Source organism: Cynocephalus volans, chromosome 13 (assembly GCF_027409185.1).
Source record: "Cynocephalus volans isolate mCynVol1 chromosome 13, mCynVol1.pri, whole genome shotgun sequence".
In the NCBI taxonomy this organism is placed as follows: Eukaryota; Metazoa; Chordata; class Mammalia; order Dermoptera; family Cynocephalidae; genus Cynocephalus; species Cynocephalus volans.
In genome coordinates, this window is record NC_084472.1 from 92,624,786 (window position 1) to 92,646,498 (window position 21,713).

At 36.6% G+C, this 21,713-nt stretch overlaps 1 pseudogene; it reads right to left on the reverse strand.

Annotated features, from left to right (window-relative positions):
- Positions 1–2,324: 2,324 nt before the first annotated feature.
- On the reverse strand, positions 2,325–20,851 carry LOC134361725 (disintegrin and metalloproteinase domain-containing protein 25-like; annotated as a pseudogene).
- Between the last annotated feature and the right edge of the window lie 862 nt (positions 20,852–21,713).

Sequence of the window (21,713 nt, forward strand, 5' to 3'; positions counted from 1 at the left end):
TCACAGGGTGCCCAAACATTTGTCAAACACTATTCTGGACCTGTCTGAGAAAGTATTTTTGTGTGGGATTAACATCTAAATTGTTAGACTAAGTAAAGCAACTGCTCTTATTAATGTAGATGGGCCTTATGCAATCAGTTAAACATGTGAATATAATTAAAGGCTGATACTCCCCCAAATAAGAAATAAATTTTCTACCTGCTATTGAGCTGAAACATTAGCCCTTCTACCTGCTATTGAGCTGAAACATTAGCCCTTCCTGGTTCTCAAGCCCGTCAGCCTTCATGTTGCGACTACACTGTCAACTCTCCTGCTTCTCAAGTCTTTTGACTCAGGTTGGAACTACACGAAAAGCTCTCCTGGGTCTCCAGCTTTCAGCCTCACCCTGTAGATCTTGGAACTTGTCAGTTTCCGTAATTGCATGAGCCAATTCCTTATTCATTCTCTCTCTCTCTCTCTCTTTCTCCTCCCCCCTCCTCCCCCAGCTTCATTTCTCTGGAGAACCATGACTAATACAATTATTTTACTTCTGTATATGTTGCTAATCCCTCAATTCATTATTATTATCTTTGCTTTGAACAACTACTAATCTTATAAAGAAATTAGTAAAAAAAAAAAAAAGTTTTATATTTACCAGCACATTCTCTATTTCTGGCATTCTTCATTTCAGAGATCTGACTTCCATCTGATATTATTTTACTTTCTCCTGAAGAATTTTCTTTAACTTAACTCATAGTGAATATCTGCTGATAATAAACTCTCTCAGGTTTTGTTTGTTTGGAAAAGTCTTTATTTGCCTTCATTTTTGAAAATCCAATTTTTCCTAGTTATATAATTCTAGCTTAACAGTATTTTTCTGTCAACACTTTTAAGATATCTTTCCATTGTCTTTTTTCTCACATTATTTTTGATAAGAAGGCAGAGAGCATTACTATCATTGTTTCCTTAAATACATGCACATTTTATTCTATGGCTGCTTGTAAAATGTTCTCTTTGCCAATAATTTTCAGAATTTTATTATCATGTGCCTTGGTGAAGGTTTTTTTCTTTTGTGACTGGTAAGGGGATCGTAACCCTTAGCTTGGTGTCTTCAGCACCGCGCTCAGCCAGTGGGCGCACTGGCGATCCCTATATAGGATCCAAACCTGCGGCCTCGGCGCTCCCAGTGCCGCACTCTCCCGAGTGAGCCACGGGGTTGGCCCGGTGCAGTTTTCTTTATGTTAACCCTGACTGGGAGTTGTTGAGTTTCTTGGAGTAGCGTGTGTATAATTTTCATCAAATTTAGACATTTTTAATGTGTACATTTTCTCCCATCTGTCTTCAGGGATTGTAATTTTATGTATGTTAATCCACTAGACATTTTTCTCTAGGTGTCAGTCTCTGAAGGTTTGGAGAAAGATTAATAGTATAAGTTTCAGTAGTGTACCAGGGTCCTTCCTCAAGAGGACTTGGTCACCTTCTAATTCAAAGGGTTCTGGGTCTGTAAACTGGCTCAAGTCTGGAAATTAATTGAGAGGCCATGACACCTTGTTTTTTATTATTTGAATTAGACTTTTGTTCACTTGACCTAGAAGTTTTCTGCTTACACCAATCAAGTAAGAATCTAGTAGGCTTCTTATATGTTTGACTTCTAGGAACACCACGGTTAACTAGCCAATGCCATAGATCTATGTGATTCAGACTCTTCTGATTATTGCTTTGCCTCTGTTGTCCATTATGGTAACTCACCCACCTTGCCTTTGTCAGTTGAGTGCTGCCAGTTGGCCCCTGCCACCCCAGGATCCAATTAGTTCCATTGCATTTAAGTCTTCCTATTGAGTGACAGCAGTTCCCACTGTCAGGTACAGTCTGCAGAGAAGACTAATAACGGAGCTCTTCAGGGATGCTGGAGCTCACCTCACAAATCTATTTCTCAAGACCTTGGTGAAATGCATGTCTTCTGGAGCCTCTAGGTTTCACATGAAAAAAACATTTTAGCATTCCAATATCCCTAAGCCATTGAATCCCTTCCTCTCCAACTAACCAAGGGAGATCAGACATCTCTAACTCACTCACAGTGGGCCATATCTTGATCCATATTTCAGCCAACCAACCAAACTGTTAGCACCTTTCTTAATTCACCAAGCTGCAACATTAAATGTAGAATCTCTGCTTGGGGGACCCATACCAATAAATTTGGCATGATTCTACTTTATGTTTCTTCTACCGTTATCTCATATTCTTAATGTCCATTCCCATACATGTTATACAGATTTCTGTCTATATAAATTAGAAAACTCAAGTAGTTCTTTTGGAATGTAGTACACCTCCTCATGGGTCACTCTTTATACCTTAACTTTAGGGGCCTGCTGGACCTCAAGTCTTGTTATAGCTCTAGAATCAAAAACAGGTGGTAGAGGTGGATCCTGAAGACAATCAACATTGTCTTGCTTGATAAGTGCTTCAGGGGAAGCCATTACTGTTTCCATAGTCAATGCAGAGTTAACACCCTCAGAGAGAGGTGGAAAGGCCATTGCCTCTGGGGATGGAGGTAGGGAGTTCATTTCTGGCAAACAAGACTCTTTGGGATTTAGGGGTTCAATATCCTCAACCTCATCAGTGTCTTCCCACACATTCCCATCCCAACTTGCAGGATCCCATATTTTTTCCCAACCAATGTCCTCACTTTAACCATAGATACCACAAGAGGCTGAGAACTCAACTGTCATTGCAGTTCAGCCACTGATATAATAAACACTTGTGTTTGATGTTTGATTTTCAGCAATTTCAGACCTGGAGAGAAGATTCTGACCCAGAGCACACTTAGAAACTTTCAGGTGATCTATGTGTTACTTGAATCAAGAATTCAAATACTTGAGCTCTTCTTTTTCTTTCATCACTTTGCGCAGAAGTCCTAGGAGCAGCCAACCAATGTCATTATATTCCTTGGATTTCCACAAATACTCAGAGGTGTCATGTAGGGAGTCCCTAAACCCCTTGCCTCTTACAAGTGGTGAATTAAAAGTATCAAATGGATTTATTTTGCAAATTTTTCAAACAGTTGATGCCTATGAACTACCAGTGCTCTATTATTAGAAGTCAAGCTATTAGCATTTTGGGGTCTGAAGCCCTGAAACCAAAAGATTCTTTAAGATTCTGTTTCTCTAGAGCCACTCCTGATACCCAAATCTGTATTAGTCAGGGTTCTCCAGAGACAGAACCAATAGGATATGCATATAAATATATGACAGGGGATATATTAGGGGAATTGTCTCACATGATTATAAAGGCCGAGGAGTCCCATGACAGGCCATCTGCAAACTGGATGCTGGTGGTATGGCTCAGTCCCAGTCTGGAAGCCTCAGAACTGGGGAAGACGATGGTGTGATTGTCAGTCTGAGGTCAAAGGCCTTAGAGCCAGAGGTGCAACCGGTGTAAGTCTTGGAACCTAAAGGCTGAAGAGTCTCAAGTTCAAATGTCCATGGACAGGAAAGAAGAATGTATCCCAGCTCATGCAGAAATAGAACAAGAGGTTCACCTTTTTCTGTTTCTGTTCTCCCTGGGCTCCAAGCAAGTTGGATGGTGCCCGCCCATACTGAGGGCAGATCTTTCCCACCCAGTCTACTCAGGCAGTCTCTTCTGAAAACACCCTCATGGGCATACCCCAAAATGATGCTTTACCAGTTGTCTATGTATTCCTCAATCTAATCAAGGTGACACCTAAAATTAACCATCACACAAACCCTGAGTTTTACAAACTTATTCTGAATTTTCTTTTTTTGTTCATGGATTTTTCCCTGCTTAAAATAGGTTTCTCCTTTTTACATAAGACCTAGCCCCAGGTCTTTTTTATTCTTAAATCCTTTCCATCCACCTCAACCTACAGTAACTTCTCTGCATTTCCGTTGCACTCATTATATGCCACCTTTGCCATTCATAGGACATGATATGATCTGAGAGGTAGTACAGTATGGCAAATAAGAGCATTGACCCAGGAGATAGATTGGCTGGATTCATGATCTATCTCTACCATTTCTTTGATCTTTGTCCTCAATATTCTTATATATAAAATAAGAATTATCATAATAATTGCAACCATCCTGCAGTGTTTTTTTAATTATTAAATCAGTTAATATATGTAAAGTGCTTAAGCAGATGCCTGGCACATTAGTAGTCATAATATAATACATTTATCCACCAAATTATATTATATATAAGCATTATTACGTGTGTGTGTGTGTGTGTGTGTGTGTGTGTGTGTGTGTGTGTGTGTGTGCGGTTTTGTTGTTGTTATATAACTTCTCATTTTACTAGATGGTACGCTTCAAAGACCTGGGCCCATGTTCGCTGTCTTTCTATGCTCAATTCCTAACACAGTGTATCCTTGATGAACATTTTGGGTTGTGATGTTTTCATTTTAAGACTTGCCTCAATTTTTAGAAAAAGTAAAACATTATTTATAGAAAGTTTTAGTGGTCATGTACTTTTGCCTTGAATCAAAAAAAGAGTTTCGAAGTTTTATGTATCTAATGAAAAAATCATAAAAAGTTTTCATCAGATGAAAAAAGAATTACATTTTCATATGTATTTTATAAGTTCAATGGGAGAAAAGTTCAAATAAAAAAATGCTGAAAACTCTCTTCTGTTTCCACAGTAATGCAGTTTTGGAGTCTGGAGATTCAGCAGATATATAATTTATTGTAGCAAAGTGAATAATCTCAATTGCTGCTTTGCCTTTTTCCTCCTAACTCTAAAGGGGGTCATTTCTTTTATAAATAATGATATGCAGTAAGGTTAAGTTTTGAAAAGGGCATTATTTCAATTTATACTTATTAAGAATCCATGAAAAATTCTTTGTGCTAGCAATGATAAACCCACAAAGCAAGTTTTAAGACAAAATTCCTCATAATCCTTTGCCAGTGTGTAAACATAGCTTAGCAAATAAAAAATGACTGTAGTTTCTGCACCATTTATGAACTATATTAGTATTTTTTTTCCCATGGGGCTTTTATAAAAGCCAAATTTAGTCAATAAGTAGAATTTGAGATAGTTTTTTCCATGGCTGAAAACACATTATAAACTCAAAAAAGAAGATAAATGTGGAAAAATAGAATACTATAGAAAATGTACGGCAGCATATAAATGGTTTGCTTTAGCACAAGATTTTTTTAAAAAATGAATCTTAAAGCAGAAACCCTCTACTGATGTAGAGAGAGCTTTCATTTAAATACAAGATTGGTATTTGGGGGATTTAGGATTACATTTAGAATATTATACTTTGTTATTTCTTTTTTGTTTCAGCCTTATAGAAATATGATTGAGAAGTAAAAATTGTGTATATTTAAGAAGTACACATGGTGCTTTATATAAGTATATGACTTGAACCCTGAATAATGTGTGAGTTAGGGGCACCAGCATCCCCATGAAGTTAAAAATCCATGAATAACTTATGGCTCCCAAAATACTTTATTACTAATAGCCTACTGGTGTCTAAAAGCCTTAAGAATAACATAATTGCTTAACACATATTTTGTATGTTACATGTATTATATACTGCATTCTGACATTAAAGTAAGCTAGAAAAAACATGTTATTAAGAAAATCATAAGAAAAAGAAAATACATTTGTAGTTTATTTTTAAAATTTTTATATAAGTGGATATGTGGAATTTAAACCTGTGTATATACAAAGACCAACTCTATATTCAATAATTTCTTTAATCATTCACTCATTGAGGGACACCTAGGTTGTTTCCTTATATTGGCTTCTGTGAGTAATACTTCAAGTGAACATGGGAGTGCAGATATATCTTTGACATATTTAATCCATTTCCATTGTATATATAACCAGAAGTGTGATTACTGGATCACATGGTAGTTCTATTTTTAATTTTTTGAGGAACCTCCATACTGTTTCCTCCATACTGATAATGGCTGTATCAATTTACGTTCCCACCGACAATGTGCAAATGTTTTCTTTTCTCCACATGCCCACTAATACTCATCTCCTGTCTTTTTGGTTAAGAGCCAACCTAATGGGTACGGGGTGATATCTCATTGTGTTTTTGATTTATATTTTCCTGATGATCAGTGATATTAAGGACATTTTTATAAATCTTTTGGCCATTGTTATATCTTCTTCAAAAGTATATCTATTGAGGTTCTTTGCCCATGTTTTTAATTGGTTTATTTGAGTTTTGTTATTGAGTTTAAATTTCTTATATATTTAGGGTATTAACCCCTTAACAGATATTTGGTTTGCAAATATTTTCTCCCATTCTTTAGGTTGCCTCTCCCTTTTGTTGATTGTTTGCTGTTCAGAATATATTAGTTTAATGTGGTTCCACCTATTTATCTTTGCTTTTGTTGCCAGTGCTTTTAATGTCAAATCCTAAAATCATTGCCAAGACCAATGTCAATGAATTTATTTCTTGTATATTCTTCCAGGAGTTTTACACTTTTACATCTTATATTTAAGTCTTTAATCCATTTTGAGTTGATTTTTGTGCAGGGTGTAACGTAAGAGTCCAATTTTATTTTTTTGCATGTGAATATACAGTTTTACCAAACCATTTACTGAAGAGACTATCCTTTCCCTACTATGTATTCTTGGCTCCTTTATTGAAGATTAGTTGACCATATACATGTGCATTTATTTCTGGGCTCTCAGTTCATTTCCATTGGTGTATTAGCTTATTTTTATGCAAGTACCATACTGTTTTCATTACTACAGATTTGTAATATAGTTTGAAATAAGGAAGTGTGATGCTTCTCCCTTTGTTTTCCTTTCTCAAGATTACTTTGGTTATTTGGAGTGTTTTGAAGTTCCACACAAATTTGAGTATATATTTTTTTCTATTTCTGTGAATTATGCCACTGGAATTTTGGTAGAAATTGCACTGAATTTGTAGATTAATTTGAGAAGTATGAATGTTTTAACAATACTAACTCTTCCAATTTATGAAAACAGGATATCTTTCCATTTACTTGTGTTTTCTTCAATTCTTTTTATAAAAGTTTTATAGTTTTCAGTGTACAGATCTTTCACCTCCTTGGTTATATTTATTGCTAAGCAGTTTTTAATAATATTGTAAATGAGATTGCTTATAAATTTATTTTTCAGATAATTTGTTGTTAGCATATAGAAACATTACTAATTTACATATGTTGGTTTTTATCTTGCAACTTTACTGAATTTTTTTATTAGTTCAACAGTTTTGGTACAGTCATTAGAGATTTTCACATATAAGATCTGGCCACTTGCAAAGAGAGATGTTTTTACTTTTTCTTTCTATCTTCCTTTCCTTTTTTAAAAATTTTATTTATTTATTATTATTATTATTTTTTTTTTTTTGGATGGCTGGCTAGTATGGAGATCTGAACACTTGACTTTGGTGTTATTACACCATGCTCTAACCCAGTGAGCTAACCAGCCAGCCCTCACTTTTACTTTTTCCTTCCCAATTGTTTTTTTTCTCTTGCCTAATTGATATAGCTAGGACTTCCTGTACTATCTTGAATAGAAAGGATGAGAATGAGCATCCTTGTTTTGTCCTTGGTCTTATAATTTTTATTCTTTATTCTGTTAGTATGGTGTATTGTGTTAGTTGATTTGTGTATTTGGAACCATTCTTGCATCCCTGGGATAAATCCCACTCGATCATGGTAAATGATCCTTTTAATGTACTATTGAATTTAGATTCCCAGGATTTTGTTGAAGATTTTTGCATCTGTAATCTTGTGGGATACTGGCTTATAATTTTATGTTCTTCTGGTGTCCTTCACAAGCTTTGATGTAAGAATAATAATGGTTGTAAAATGAGTTTGTAATTGTTTCTTTCTCATCTGTTTTGGAAAAGTTTGTGAAGGATCGCTATTAGTTCTTCTTAAATGTTTAATAGAATTCACCAATGAAGCCATCTAATCCTCGGCTTTTTATTTTGTTGGGAGGTTTTTGGTTATTGATTCAATCTCCTTACTCATTCTTGATCTGTTTAGGTTTTTTTATTTCTAGGAACTTATCCATTTCTTCTAGGTTAAGAATTTACGTGTATAATTGCTCATAGCAGTCTCTTAAAATAATTTGTGTTTTGGCAATATCAGTTGTAATGTCTTATCTATCATTTAGTTATTTTTTTACTATTTTACTTTTTAGTTTTTTTATTTTAACCTCTTTTTTACTTTTTTACTTTTTTTTTATTGTAACCTCTCAAAAATGTCATTGGAATTTTAATCTGGATTGCATTGAATTTGTATACCACTTTGGGTAGTATGGACATTTTCACAATGTTAATTCTTCCAATCGAAGAGCATGGAATATCTTTCCATCTTCTAGTATCCTCTTTAATTTCTCTCAACAGTGGTTTGTAGTTCTCTCAGTATACATTATAGTTGACTTTCACATCCCTTTACCCGTTCTTCTTTCCCCCCTGTAATCACCCCATTACATCATATCTGTTCACTTGTCTTAATAAATTCAAGGAATTGTTGGGATTGTTGTGTCTTGTTCCCTCCTCAACCCTTTATTTCTTTCTATATTTATTTATTTTTAGCTCCCACAAATAAGTGAGAATATGTGGTATTTCTCTTTCTGTGCCTGACTGGTTTCACTTAATATAATTTTCTCTAAGTCCATTCATGTAGTTGTGGATGGAAGCATTTCATTCCTTTTTATAGCACAGTAGTATTCCACTGTGCAGATATACCACAGTTTCCTTATCCACTCATATGATGGTGGACATCTGGGCTTGTTCCAACTCTTGGCTATTGTAAATAGTGCTGCAATAAACATAGGAGTACATGTATCCCTTCAGCATGTTGATTTCTATTCCTATGGGTATATTCCCAGCAGTGGAAGAGATGGGTCACATGGTAGATCTATCTGCAATTGTTTGAAGAACCTCCATACCACTTTCCATAAAGCCTGCACCATTTTGCAGTCCTACCAACAGTGTATGAGAGTTCCTTTTTCTCTGCAATCTCTCCAGTACTTATCATTCTCAGTTTTTTGGATATTAGCCATCCTAACTGAAGTAAGACGGTATCTCAAAGTAGTTTTGATTTGCATTTCCCGAAAGCTGGGTGATGTTGAACACTTTTTCATGTGTCTGTTGGCCATTCATATATCTTCCTTTGAGAAATGCCTATTCCGTTCCTTTGCCCAATTTTAAATTGGGTTATTTGGCTTATGCTTTAAAGTTGTTTTAGTTCCTTGTATATTCTGGCTATTAACCCTTTGTAAGATGTATATTTTGCAAATATTTTCTCCCAATCTGTTGGTTGTCTTTTCACTCTGTTGATTGTTTCTTTTGCTGTGCAGAAGCTTTTTAGTTTGATATAATTCCATTTGTTTATTTTTTTATTCAGTTGACTGTGCTTTTGGAGCCCTGTTCATGAAGTCTGTACCCAATCCTACTTCCTGGAGTGTTTCCCCTATGTTTTCTTTAAGTAGTTTTATTGTTTCATGATGTATATTTAATTCTTTAATTCTTTTTGAGTGGATTTTGGTACAGGTGAGAGGTACAGGTCTAGTTTTATTCTCCTACATATAAATATCCAGTTTTCCCAGCACCATTTACTGAAGAGGCAGTCTCTTCCCCAATGTATAAATTTGGTGCCTTTGTCAAAGATCAGATGGCTGTAGGTGTATGGGCTGATTTCTGGGTTCTCTATTCTATTTCATTGATCTGTGTGCCTGTTTTTATGCCAGTACCATGCTGTTTTGGTTATTATAGCTTTGTAGTATGGTTTAAAGTAAAGTACTGTTATGCCTTCAGCTTTATTTTTTTGGCTCAGGATTGCTTTGGCTATGCATGGTCTTTTGTTACTCCATATAAATGTCTGGATAGTTTTTTCCATTTCTGAGAAAAATGTCATTGGAATTTTGATCTAGATTGCATTGAATTTGTATACCACTTTGGGTAGTATGGACATTTTCACAATGTTAATTCTTCCAATCGAAGAGCATGGAATATCTTTCCATCTTCTAGTATCCTCTTTAATTTCTCTCAACAGTGGTTTGTATTTCTCTTCATAGAGATTTTTCACATCCTTGGTTAACTTTATTCCTGAATATTTTATTTTTTTGGTGGCTATTGTAAATGGGCAGGCTTTCTTGATTTCTTTTTCTGCATGTTCATTGCTGGAGTATAGAAATGCTACTGATTTTCGTGTGTTGATTTTGTATCCTGCAACTTTGCTGAAATCATTTCTCAACTTTAAGAGTTTTTTTTGTAGAGGCTTTTGGTTGTTCAATATATAGGATCATATCATCTGCAAACAGGGACAGTTTGACTTCATCTTTTCCAATCTGGATCCCCTTTATTTCCTTCTCTTCTCTGATTGCTATGGCTAGACCTCTAACACTATGTTGAATGGGAGTGGTGAGAGTGGGCATCCTTGTCTAGTTCCTGTTCTTAAGGGAAAATCTTTCAGCTTTTCCCCACTCAGGATGATATTGACAGTGTGCTTTAATTATTTTGAGATACTTTCCATTTATGCCTAACTTGTAGAGAGTCTTTATCATGAACAAATGTTGAATTTTGTCAAATGCTTTTTCAGCATCAATAGAGATGATCATGTGGTTTTTGTCTTTGCTTTTATTGATGTGGTGTATCTCATTTATTGATTTGCTTATGTTGAACAAACCTTGAGTCCCTGGGATGAACCCCACTGATCATGGTGTATAATTGTGTGTGTGTGTTGCTGTATTCTGTTAGCTAGTATTTTATTGCATATTTTTATATTAAGGATATCGGCCTGTAGTTTTCTATTTTTGATGTATCTTTGTCTGGTGTTGGTATCAGGGTGTTGTTTGCCTCACAGATTGAGTTTGGGAGAATGGCTTATGTTTCAATCTTTTGGAATAGTTTGCAGAGAATATGTATCAATTCCTCTTTGAAGGTTTGGTAGAACTCTGCAGTGAACCCATTCAGTCCTGGGCTTTTCTTTGTTGGAAGCCTTCTGATAACAGCTTCAATCTCTTTTATTGTTATTGGTCTGTTCAGATTTTCTACATCTTCTTGGCTCAGTTTTGGTAATTTGTATACATCCAGAAATTTATCCATTTCCTCCAGATTTTCAAATTTGTTGGCATTTAGTTGTTTATAGTAGTCTGTAATGATTTCTAGTACTTCTGAGGTATCAGTTGTAATATCACCTTTTTCATTTCTAATTTTTGTTATTTGGATCTTCTTTCTTCTTAGTTATCCTTGCTAAAGGTTTGTCAATTTTATTTATATTTTCAAATAACCAACTTTTTGTTTCATTGATCTTTTGTATCATTCTTCAGGTTTCTATCATTTAGTTCTGCTCTGATCTTAATTATTTCTTTCCGTCTACTAACTTTGAGTTTGGATTGTTCTTGTTTTTCTAGTTCTTTAAGGTGATGTGTTAGGTTGTTTATTTGCCATCTTTCCATTCTTCTGAAGTAAGCATTTAATGCGATAAATTTCCCCTTTAATATTGCTTTTGCAGTATCACAGGTTTTGGTATGATGTGTCATTATTTTTACTAATTACAAGAATTTTTTTGATTTCCTGTTTAATTTCTTCTTGGACCCATATGTCATGAAGTAGAATGTTATTTAATTTATATGTGTTCGTATAGTTTCCAGAGTTTTGTTTGTTATTGATTTCTAATTTTAATCCATAGTGATCTGAAAAAATGCATGGAATAGTTCCATTTTTTTAAATTTGTTGAGACTTGCTTTGTGAACTAACATGCAGTCTATCCTGGAGTATGTTCCATCTGTTGATGAGAAGAATGAATTTTCTGAGGTTGCCAGATGGAATGTTCTGTAGCTATCTGCCAAGTCCAATTGGTCTAAAGTGTTGTTTAGATCTTGTGTTTCTCTGTTGATTCTTTGCCTAGATGATCTGTCCAATGTTGAGAGTGGGGTGATTGGGTCTTATGGTGTTAGAGTTTACCTCATTCTTTAGATCTAATAGTTTTTGCTTTGTAAATCTGACTGCTCCAACATTGGGTGCATATATATTTATGATTGTTATGTCTTCTTGATGTATAGTTCCTTTTATCATTATATAGTGGCCTTCTTTATCTCTTTTCATGGTTTTTGGTTTACAGTCTATTTTATCTGATATAAGACTAGCTACTCCAGCTCGTTTTTCATTTCTAGTTGCATAGTATATCTTTTTCCATCCTTTCAGTCTTAGTCTGTATGTGTGTCTTTATAGGTGAGGTGAGTCTCTTGAAGGCAGCATATTGTTGGGTACATCTTTTTAATCCAGTCAGTCAGTCTGTGTCTTTTGAGTGGAGAATTTAATCCTTTTACATTTAGAGTTATTATTAAAAGGTGTTGATTTACTTTTATTTTATTGATTTTTATTTTTTAAAAATCATTTTATTGATTTTTGTTTAGATATGTGAAGTATCTCTTGTTCCTTTCTTTCTGATTTTCTGTTTGTCTTCTATGTTTATTGGTATCTTGGGGTGGTAGAATAAACTATTTTTTCTCTTTATTGTCAGTATTTTTGTTTTACTGGTAGGTTTTTCTTTCTTGAGTATTCATGTCAGTGATTTTTGCTTTTCAGGTATCAAACCCAGTACTGCCATGAGAATTTCTTGTAAGGCTGGTCATGTGATAGTGAAGTCCTGCAGTCTTCATTTGTCTGAGAAATATACCATTTGTCCTTCATTTTGGAAGGCTATCCTTACTGAGTAAAATATTCTTGGCTGGCAATTTTTGTCCTTTACTATTTTGTATATATCATCCCATTCTTTTCTGGCTTTTAGAGTTTCTGATGAAAAGTCTCATGTTAGTCTGATGGGGCTCCCTTATGAGTGACTTGCCACTTCTCTCTTGCAGCTTTTAAGATCCTCTCTTTGTCTTTGAGTTTTGCCAGTTTGACTATAGCATGACTTGGAAATGACCTTCTTGGGTTAAATATGCTTGGGGATCTTTGGGCCTCCTGAATCTGAAGATCTGTGACTTTCCCTATACCTGGGAAATTTTATGCTATTATTTCAATGAATATGTTTTCAATGCCCTTTCCTTTTTTCTCCCTTCTGGAATACCCAAGATTCAGATATTTGAGTGCTTAAAATTGCCTCTTATCTCTCTTAGATTTTCTTCAGTTTTTTAAATTCTTTTTTCTTTTTTCTGGTCTGCCTCTGTTAGTTCATACAGTCTGTCTTCAAGGTCAGAAATTCTCTCTTCTGATTGTTCAAGTCTGCTGGTTAGACTCTTTGTTGTGTTTTTTATTTCATTGAATGAATCCTTCAGCTCCACAAGTTCTGGTACATTCTTTTTTGGGGCATTGATTTCTTTGTACATTTCTTCTTTCAGGTCCTGTATATATTTTTTTAATTTCATTGTGTTGTCTGACTGAGTGTTCTTGTATCTCATTTAGTTTCCTTAGAATTGTTGCTCGAAATTCCATGTCAGTAATTTCAAGGACTTCCTGTTCTACAAGATCTAGAGTTTGAGAGTTACTATTTTCCTTTGGTGGTGATGTACTTTCTTGATTTTTCATATTTCTGGTATCATTCCTTTTGTGTTTAATCATTGTGTCTGGGAGTGTCATGGTCCACTCATTCCACCCTGAGGGCTGGCCTGGATCCTGAAGGGATGGCCAATTCTGGGCAATGGGGACTAGCCTAGGCTGGGCATCCCTGACACCTGCCTGTTCTGGCATGGCTGTCTCAGGGCATGTGGGCCTGGCAACTCTCTGGGCTCTCTATGCGGCAGGCACTGGCCTGGGATGGTATTCCTGCAGCACGTAGCTCCTGTCTGTTCTGGTAGAGCTCTTGGGCCTCATTTTTTTGCTTTTTAATAGTTGCAAATTGGTTGATCTGTGGGAGAGAGCGATGCTAGGAACCGTCTACTCGGCTCTCTTGACTGGAAGCCCACTCTGAATATCAATAAAGAGATAGAAATTGTGTCAAAGAACCAAATGGAAAATCTTCAAATGAAAAATACAATTACCAAAATGAAAAACTTCATAAAGGAGGTCAGTAGAAGATTTGAACTGTCAGAAGCAATAAGGCAAACTGAAGATATCTTATTAGAGAGGAAACAATCTGAAGAAAATAAACAAGAAAAATAAAAATTAAAAGTAACTCAGAGAAATACATGAGTCACTCTGAACCAGCAGATTGAAATCTTTCCTTGCTTAAAAAAAAATTACCAACAAACAACTCTTTGAATATTACTTCTGTTCTATTCTCTCATTTTGCTATCTCAGGGCCACCAATATTAGGGATGTTAGAAATTTTTGTATTCCACACATCTCTTCTTTTTTCTGCTTTTGTTCTGTGTGCTTCAGTGTGGGGACTTTTGCATTGACCTGTCTTCCAGTTATGTAATTTTGTAATCTAATCCATCCACTCTACTGTTCAATCTATGTACTGAGTTCTTATATTATATTGTAATTTTTTAGCTTTAAAATATTCATTTATTTCCAATTCTCTATGGATTTCAACATTTATTTTCTTATATTTTGTACATTTCTTCTATTTTAAAATGTTTTAATCATAGTCATTTTTTTCACTCACTCATGCTCCACTGTATGGATTATCTTGACACTTATGGTTTCTTCTTTTGTTTCATTCCTACTTCTATTCTCTAAAACTAGGTCATTTTTTTTTTTTTACTTTAGTGTGTATGGGAATGTTTTATCATATGCAGGTAACTGTGTATTAAAAAAGAGAGAGAGAGATACTCCAGGTGGCTCCATGAGAAATGTCTCCCTATTTTCTTTTCAGAACGATAAACTGAGGAGTCAATTACCAAAATCCATTGTGGATTAAACTAGGCCAGAAGTGAGTGAGTTTTTAGTAAATCTTGGACTAATACTCCATCACTTACATTGCTCAGGTCTGGACCAGTTAGACTTTCAACTGGGACTCTATCTCCTCAGCTCTGAAAGATTGTAAGGATTAATCTATATCACAACCCAGTTCTCCAGCCTCTTGCCACATGCAAGGTAAAAATCAGATGTGTCTTAACAAAAAGCATCCTAACAGAAAGACAGCACATGTGCTTGAGTCAAGCCACCTTTTACTATGTTTTATGTCCAAAATATACCATGATTTTAGGATGCCATGCCTTTTCAGAAATTTCAGACTAGCTCACCAGCATCCCACAAAGCCCCCAAATTCAGAAAATGTGACTTGGGGAAAAATGATTATGAATTAAGGCCCCCAAATGTCTAATTTATGAATCTAGTCCTGTGTAGTAACTAAGAGGACTGCTGGTTTCTCCTGATCTCAGCAGAGGTCCTCCGACTGGGCAAAGCCTAATCCACAATTCACACCCAGTGTCAGCTCCAGACGAAAAACTTGCTGGAACAGTCACCTCACTTCAAAATTGTTTCCATGCCTGAAATTTTAGTTCATCCAGTCTTCCATGCTTCCACACCTCTCTGAAGCCCTTAAAATATGGAATTTACACTTTAATCAGGATTTTCCATAGAATTGTATCTTTCTTATCCTACATTATAATCAAAGTTACAAAGAAGTTGAGTGGTAAGTGTTACTGCTCTCTCTTTACAGATTTTGAAGAAATTCTACCAAGTTTAAAACATTTCCCCAATACAGGAAAAGTGCAGTAGGGTCAAAACTTCAAAAGCTTTAATATCTGACTCTTTCCTCTGTTCTCCATTATACTATGGTAAGCACTGTATCACTCCAATAGTTCAGTCACAAAATGAGAAACCTCACCATCGAGATAACCACGAGAGCTAATGATACGATGTGGCTATCACTACTAGGACTGGAGATCAAAGGGGAGAGGTTGGGGTTTTTTAACCTAGAGCTTTGGAATAGGTGCCATGGTCCTAGGACCACCTCTGAGGACAGGGTACAGCCAATGTGGTGCTGGAGCCTCTGGAATTAAGTGGAGGCTCGAAGACCTGGGACTCAGAACTGCGAGGGTAAGTTGCTTGGTGGCTGTGCTGGCATCTCTGGGCTGACAGTACTGTTAGTTCCGGGAGTTACTAACTACATAGGGTAATAATGTGCAGAGTGAAAGCTACTGCTGCTGCCGAGGTGCAAGCTGGTACTGAGGTGCAAGCTGCCACAGTGACATCAACAGCACTCAGACCGTTCTCTAGGTCTCCAGTCTCCCTCTAGCTCCAGTATTGGCAGAAACACACAGAGAGGACTGACAAAGAAGAAATGCAATGCGAAGATTCCCATTCCCCATGTGACAGAGCAGAGCAAAAAGGGGAAGGAGGTTGGAGTTGAGGGACAGCAAATTAAAACACACACACCCCAGCCATGAGCTGTGCCTTTGCTCAGGAAACACAAAGAGACTAACTCCATGAAAATAAGCCACTAACACTGCTTACAATAATGAAAGGTAGGAATATGCTGGGAATTACCTTTACTTAATGGCTCATGTTCATGATCCTGAAACATAATAAATCCCTGAGCTTTTGTCACAAGTCTCTGACACATGCAATAACATTTCTATTGCCAATACACTAAAAGTTAATACAGGAGAAATTTCATTAAGAATTGGGCTTATGTTCTGAAATTGTAAATTTTTTCCCTGCTTTTTCTTAGGTTAAGTTGGAATATTTTTATTTATCTTCTGAGGTAAATATTCCTTACTTTTTCATCAGGTGAAGGTTGAACATTTTGCTCTTCTTCCTCACTTGAATTTTTGGGCATCCAGCCAAGCAAAAGTAACAAATAGCAACCCAAGACCACAACTGGAATCCAAAGTACTGTCATCTCCCTCTTCTTCACTTTTCTCCGAGGGGGTGGGCCACTATCAACACTGCCTCCACTGCCGGCTGTCAGGCAGTCCGGGGGGTCCCACTCAGAGCTGCAGTGGCAGTGATGTTTATTGTTGCAGACCCCTCTCATATTGCAGGTCTCAGGTGAACAAGAACTGCTCCAAAGTGACATAGGAACACACCGCCTGCGGATGCACACATGCTCTGCACCACACTCTGTGCCACCTTTCACTTCACCTATATCAGGTATGGTCATCCCAAAATGATAGTCGGTACTCCAGCAGGTGACACCATTGGAGTGAGCCCAATGCACAGTAGAATGATCTTTCAGAAGGGGAATTTTTGTCATGTTTGCACACTGAACTCTCTCACAAAGGATATCCAAGATATTACATTTTAAATATGTAGGAGCATTAAAATTACAGTGATCAATACAGTTGCCATGGGTGTTCATTTCTCTGTAGCAAATCTCATATGTTTTCCTGACTTTTTGCCAAAAATTTGCTTACACTCATCATCACAGATATGACATCTCTTTTCATAGCAGTAGCCACCACCCATTCAACAGATACCTACACATGCACATCTGCCAGACAGCTACAGGAAATTCCATCACACCACTCTGGAAGATCACATTGTCCTTTTCTCTACAGACTGTGCCCGATGGCATGAACTGGCAGTCTTGGCAACAAAGCCCAAAAGCACAAGCAGGCCCAGGCTTCAGAGTGCACTTTGTCACAACACAGACCTTCTGTGCACAGTTTTAAGGATCCACAGTCACACTCTGTCCTTCCACCACACCATTCCCACACGGCTTTAGCACAAAGATGTCTTCTGGTTTTTGTCCCAAGTGCACATAGGTTTTATATACAGTGGTTCAGAAGAAGTAAAAACTGCATTTGCTGAATTAATCTGTTTTCTCTCTTTCTGAGAACATTATGCACTTCTCCCTGGTACATTTACAGGTGTCAGTATCATGAGCAATACCTGAATTATAGCCAACTTCATGTTACACAATTATTGCAAAATAAAATGTGTTGAACATGTAAGTATTAACTGCACAATGTGATTTGTAATTACACACAGTTGCAAGATTGCCTATGCAGATAAATCTAGTAAATTTGCACCTCACAGAAAAATGTGCAGCATCATGATGAAGGCAGGTATTAAGGTTCCCTTTCTTCCAATTACAAAATGAAGAAAAGCAACAAAATATACCAACTCCTTCCATGTAGTTTCTGTTACTCTAGATTGCAATAGCAGATGAATACACGTCTAGCTCCACTGATTTATAAGGGATATTTACTTCATGGACAATATCAAGTTCGTAGTTTTACACACCTGAGAAAGGAATTTTTCACTGTCCAACACTACTGTCATTTCAATAATCCATTTGTAGGTCGACCAGCCCTCATAGGGCTGATAGCTTCATTTCAGAGTAGAATTTTCACTCTCTTGAAGCTTTGACTGTTGTGCTTTTTTCCTTCTCTTAATCCATATCTCATGAGCGAACATTTTGTCTCCTTGCTGTCCATCTTATACATTAGATGTTCAAATGTAGCAGAAAGCTTTTTGGACTTGATTTCATAAACAAGGTCATTTATCTGTAGCATTCCTTGAAAGCCCCCAGAACAGATGCTAAAACAACCACAGATTCTGGGTCTCCTTCCACATAAATGTGATAGTGGCAGTCATTCTGAACAAAAGGCACCCTGGTCTGTGTAGGTGAATATAGAGAAATATTTAGAAATGCTTCTTAACTTTCATGTGGATAATGTGTCCCTGGTCCCCAATGTGCAGTCTGTAAGACAGTCAGCCTGGAGCCTTCATGCCTCTACCAATGCCAGTTACCCTTGAAGGCATCACCACTTCTGGGGGGTGAGAGGCTGAGAGTGCCATTCTTGCACCATCTGAATAGGAGCAGAAATACACTCAGCCAGAGCAGGAGAAGAATGATCCCCACAGGTGCCAGGGCCTCACCCACAGCTATTATGGAGCCACCATGATGGAGCTATTGATAAGAGTGAAAGATGGGGGTGCCGGGGTCACTGCTGATCTTTCTGCTCCCTTTGAGTTGGGTGTATACAGCATTGATCTTCAGCTGTCTGTCTTCAGGCAGAGTCAATCAGTCAGAACACAGAACTGAAAGAAAAAGAGACAGCTGGCATTAAAAGTGGGCCAGGATGGAGGAAAAAGAGCAGGGAGTAGGTTCAAAGGGATTAGTGTTTGCCTAAAGACATGACTCAACATACTGCACAGGATTTGCTCTTACATACTGGTGAGGCACAGTCAGACTGTGGGTGTACAAAAGAATGACAATTGGCCACAGGTTGATAGTTACTGAACCCTAAGGGCAAATGGATTCATTATACTGTTCTCTAAATATATGTCTATTTGTGAACATGTCCACAATAAATCAAACAAAAGGGTCTTAATGGAATGGTGAACATATATCTTGTTTGGATGAGGGAATCTTGATTTACACATGTCGACTTGGAATAAATGGCAATAGTTCTTCATTTCAATTTTAAATGAATAATTATGTGATCACATTGCACAGAAGAGATATATTAAAAATTTTATATTATTTTTATGGCCCTTAATACAAGGGGAAGTCAAAAAGTTCATGCAAAGATTCATATTACCTCTTAATTTCATTTTCCCACAAACTTTTTGAAGTATAGTTCCTTACATATAGTTCCGAGCAACGAATCATTACTTGTACTCTCTTCATCCCAAACAAGCAAACTGCAAAGTGTTAAAGCATCAATTGACTTTCAGAATGATTATTATCTATTGTAATGGATACCTTCATTCAATAAAACAATAAACAGTAGTGGAATTGGTGGGGGAGCACCTTGGGTTGATAGACAGAATTTACTCAAAGGTGTCCACATTGGATTATACTCCTAAGAAAGGTAACATTTTTCAAAGCCTTGCCCATATAAAATGAAAAGCATATCAAAGTAGCTGGGAAAGTAACAGCTGGAGATGGGAAATATTGAAGGCAAAACCAAGTGCCTGCAGAAATGAAAAGGAAATCAATGAACCCCCCAAATAGGGAGGAAAGCTTTGGGGAAGGTCATGTTGCTGTGCTGGGGCAAAGGCATCAAGATCTCTGTCATTTTTAAGAGTGTAAAGTAACCAGCTCGTAAGATCAACCTTCACATATATTTACCTCATAAATAAAATTATGTAGACATATCTCACATAAAAATACAAGTATAAAATTACCTCAATAAGACAAATGTATTATCACTTACTTGTGGAAATGAGAAATCTGGTTCTAGCACAGGGCTTGGCTGGCAATACTGATTTGCAGCTCAGTTTGTGAATAAAACATTAATAGAACCACATAATATGCAGACGCTATGCTGCACACTTGGGAAACGTAAACGAATGATACAGGCCTAAAAAGGTTAATAGGCTAGAACATAAATTTAGGCAGAGGTTTGGGGCAAAGATATACTCCAGGCATCTATAAAAATTGCATTCAATGTTTTACATATGAAATGCCTATTTTTATGTAGTTAGGGAGAGTACCCACAGTCTTCATCAGATTATTATGGTAATCAGATTATTAAAGTAATGAGATTAAGAACTGCTAGCCTACTTGGAAAATAAAGAAAACAGGGGAATACCAGGAGGGATCTAAAATACATGGTCAAATACCACTTCCCATAGTAGGTCGCATAAAAATAAAAGATGCCAGATTCAGCATCTGCTATGTCCTGGACCCTGGACACATTTCTCCTTCATTTTTCTTTTATCTAGATTCTAAGTTTTTTGACCCTGGAATCATTTTCCTGTCACTGATAGAATCTTCCTTTCCTGAAAAGCAACAACCACCTCTTCTCCATTTACACTTCTCTCCATAGAGTCCTTATTTTGACTTGGTCTTATACAGATTTGTATCTCAACAAGTGCAGTCCACAGAGGGAGAATTTTCCATTCTCAGAATCCCCATATGCCCTGCAAAACAGATGTCTGGTCGTAATTTGCTTTGATTACCAAAGCCACTTCCAAACCAGAAAAGTGGCAGCCATCTCCTATCCATTACTTACCTTTCTTCCTTATTCTTACACCAACATTCCAAATCAATCCTGCACAAACCACAAAGAACTGGGTGTATGATTTACTACTTTCTTCTCTGCCAATAATCTCGTCCATAGTCTCACTGTGTTTACCAAGCATGTGGAGCACCCACGCAGCACACAGTTGTTTTTTTGTTTTGTTTCGGTTTGGTTTCTCTTCCTATACAACTCATCTTTAATGATCTTCAGCAATCGACATATGGCCATATCTCGTACTATATTATCACCTTTGACAGTGCTAACTCTTATATGGTCATGCTCTGCTTAATGACATTTCAGTCAGTAACAGACCACATATACTAAGGTGGTTCCATAAGATTATAATGATGCTGAAAATTTTCTATCACTTAGTGACGTCCTAGCTGTCATAACATCATATTGCAACACATCACTCCCATGCTTGTGATGATGGGGGCTAGCAGCCATAGGCTTTACAGTACAGCATAGGTGCATAGCAGACTACACCATCTAGATTTATGTGAGTACACTCTATGATGTTCACACTAAGGTGAAATGGCCTAAGGACACATTTCTCAGAAGATATCCTCGTCATTGAGCCACCCATGACTATATATTAAATAGTCAGCCACAATGTTTATTCTTAGACTTACCAAATTTATAGAGGACTCAAATAACTTTTCTATTTTTCCCCATTTTTAAGTTTCCCATCATTGTGGCTTTCATCTATATAATCTAGCTCTAGACTCCACTAATTCAACTACTATTGATTGAAATCCTCAATCCAATCGAGGTTAATCACTAGACTGTTTTCACCTCTCCTACAGCACATTGCCAACACTGCTGGGGAAATAAAGTGTATATTTAGGAGAGTCTTTAGAGGAGGGAAACACATAAAATTATGATAAAACATAACCTGACCCTCAGCTCAAAAATTAAAGTCATGAACACATATTTCAAACATCCATATGCATTTAATA